Source organism: Anneissia japonica, unplaced genomic scaffold, assembly GCF_011630105.1.
Source record: "Anneissia japonica isolate Jap-2015-1 unplaced genomic scaffold, ASM1163010v1 scaffold287719_len1884721_cov185, whole genome shotgun sequence".
NCBI lineage: Eukaryota > Metazoa > Echinodermata > Crinoidea > Comatulida > Comatulidae > Anneissia > Anneissia japonica.
Genome location: NW_022715822.1, coordinates 542,873 through 545,961, shown reverse-complemented (window position 1 = coordinate 545,961; position 3,089 = coordinate 542,873). Strand labels below are relative to the sequence as shown.

Here is a 3,089-nt window from a genome sequence, read left to right as displayed (position 1 = left end):
TTCAGACAAATAATAATCATAATTATGAAAATGATAATGATAATAATGACGTTAATAATAATAATAATAATAATAATAGTAATAATAACAATAATATTAAATACAATAATAATAATAAATTAACATTATTGATAACGATGACAATGATAAGGATGATAAAAAGGAATGATGTTCTGCTTGACGTTTTATCGTACTGAGTGCTTATTACGTTTCTAATAGCAATATTCCAGATATCTAGCCTGGTGTCTTAACTTAACCATCAGCCCACCAAGCTTGCACTTAGTGGCTAGTTTTGGATTCGATCATCATGTTGCAGCGGGTAATTTGGGAACGTACCGAAAATTCAATACTTCCAAGTAGGGCAAAACATTATTCCTATTATATTTTTACTGACGCAAACAGGAATAATGTTATAATAATACAAATGATTATACATAGGTACGTATTTTTTCAGATGAAATTCTTCTAGGATAATAATGTTATATTCAGTGGTGAACTTAGGGGGCGTAAGAGGGTACTTCCTACCACTTCCCTTTTTTGGTAAAATTATTTTTTTGTAAAGTTTATGAGAAAATTACCATGCTACAGTAAATAGTAAAAATCAATCAAATACAAACTCAAGTTAACGAAGGTGATAGAAGTTAAGAGTGGGATACGCCCTCTTGCACTCCCACCATGCGGGTGCTCTCCGGTTGCACATTCACGCCCCCTCCTTTCCCCTAGTTATTCGCCATATTCACCAATTTCTTAAAATGCTCCACTCAACATACCCTAAGAGTATTTTAGAAACTATGACGTCATTTAAAAATTGAATTTAAGTACCTGTTTTATCATCTCTCGGCGGATCAATCGATGACGTCATCCTACGCAGTCAGGTATCCTAGTATACCAATAGTAACATGGTATTGATTCATAGTCTTTTGTCCTCCGTCGCTAATCCATGAACGTTCAGCGAGTCCAACTGCTGTTGTTGTTTGCTGAATTTAGTTGAGTACGCTGAACGTAAACTGTATTGCGAGGAGTTCGAGCAACCGACTAGTTTATCGACATCGACTTAACCATGATTCCTAACGCCTGCCTTGCTTCCTGTTTTTATAAATACATGTCTCTAATTTTGGAACACGTTCCTTGAATTCGAATTAATACTTTTTCTGGAAGACTTTAACACGGAAATTACGACGGTGACAACAGAAGGATATCCAAAACTAAGAATATATTTTAACGGTAAGTGGGAGCGTTCAATGTGGGTTTTTGGGTGACTACATCCATGGGTTAGCTACATTTGTTTCGCCAGTTTTAGACTGGTACAGGCAGGACCTACAGTATAACAACGTGCCCCAATGCATTGCAGTTAAATATTCAATATTCGTAATGCATAAGTTCGTACAGGTAGGTCTTTGCATTAGTCTCAGCACTTGTTCTCGGATTACAATATGTTAATACATACTTGTGAATGACCTTACATAAAAAGTGAGCTATTAACTTGCTGTAGCCTCCTTTGCCACAACAATATAATACACTTACTTCCATTGTTGTAAATGATTTTCATTCAGATAATACCCGTAAGTAACTGAAGTAGTATTACAGTAATTGTATATATTCTTTGATAGTTTGAGCTTTACATCTCCCTGGTTTGAGCCAATGTCATCGCAGGACCATCCTCGAGCATTGCTTGCAGTGGATTCTGCCGCTGTACAAACTGTTACGATTAATTGATTGGTTTGATTATAATTGTTAATCTATTCAATGTATTAATTTAATGTTTAAGGGGTTCAATATTTTATAACAGACGGTACCAGTTACCGATCGAGTAATTCGAAATGGAGGGGTAGTAAGAAGGTTCTTTCACAATGGAGGTTGGGGCTGACGCAAGACAATTTATGATTATGGCACCTCTAAATGGCCGATGTAATGGCATTCTCAGACTTATATTTGAATATAATTTCCTTTTTTCCCCATTTTATTTTATAATTTTGAACAATTTAGGGGCTCCGGGTCGGCTTCCCCCGCCCCATGAAACCGCCAATGCGTACCGGTACACCTTTAAAATATACATTAGGATTTGTATTGTTGTGAACAAGTTTGCTGCCATTTCAAATGTCTTTGTATCGTATCATTCATTGTCTGTATGTATTTTAAATTTTCTTTTATTATTAAGTGAATCGAAAGCATTGACGCGTGCCAAGACTACAACAAAATTGAAGTCTTATGTTTAAAATACATGCAGCTATGGTTCAGATGATAAACTAAATATTGACCTAAAAATTGTAGATCTAACCTTGACTAACTGCAACAGTGCAATGACGAGGATTTACAGGGATCTGTAGTAAGAATCGTGTTTATTTCCGTAATTTCGATACTATAAAGAAGTTTCGTAAGCTTACAAAAACAAACAACAATTTGAATTACATTGCAAAGTATGAATATACAGTTTAAATACAAATCTCCATCTAACTTGTCCGAAACTATAGAAGAGCCCTGTAGCAGAGATTCAATAGGCCTACGTATTCGATTTAACGCAGTAAGGGTATATAATAACGAGGTGGAGATAAGATGGGTTGACTAGACCAACAATGTGTAAATTCTTTATATTTTATGAACAGACTTGGAATAGGGAGTTTTTCGAAAGAGTTCTTAACAGAGGATTACAAAAATGTTAGTTAAAAAATATACTGAAGCATGGGGTGCATGGGAACCTTCTCTTCCTACCCCACTAAGATGGGTTGACTAGACCAACAATGTGTAAATTCTTTATATTTCATACAACAGATTTGGAATTCGGGAGTTTTCTAAGAATGTAACTATTATAGTAAGAGTTTTTAACACAGAAAGGACAGGTCATTAAAAGGGAATAAGAAAGAAAGGATAGATTCTGAGGGGCGGATCCAATGGAGGGATGGAGTGGTGGGACGTTTGCCACTACATCTTTCAATTTGAATGCATACAGTGCCATTTATTGAAATAAAAACCAATACAAAATATTTAAATAGGGCCTCCGGTCCCTTCGTTGTGCCTCAACACAACTACTGATCTCTACACTTACGGTACCTATTCTGGTAATTTGGTGGCGCGCACCCAACTTGAAACCT

The 3,089-nt window shown here is 35.8% G+C and overlaps 1 protein-coding gene across 1 annotated transcript in view; it reads left to right on the top strand.

The window, feature by feature from the left end:
* The first annotated feature begins 901 nt into the window (after positions 1–901).
* The window catches only part of LOC117109441, a 12,696-nt gene continuing 10,508 nt past the window's right edge, over positions 902–3,089 (top strand). Inside the window, exon 1 of the mRNA XM_033251802.1 lies at positions 902–1,224. The gene's annotated coding sequence lies outside the window, so the exon portion shown is untranslated. The remainder of the gene's footprint in view (positions 1,225–3,089) is intronic.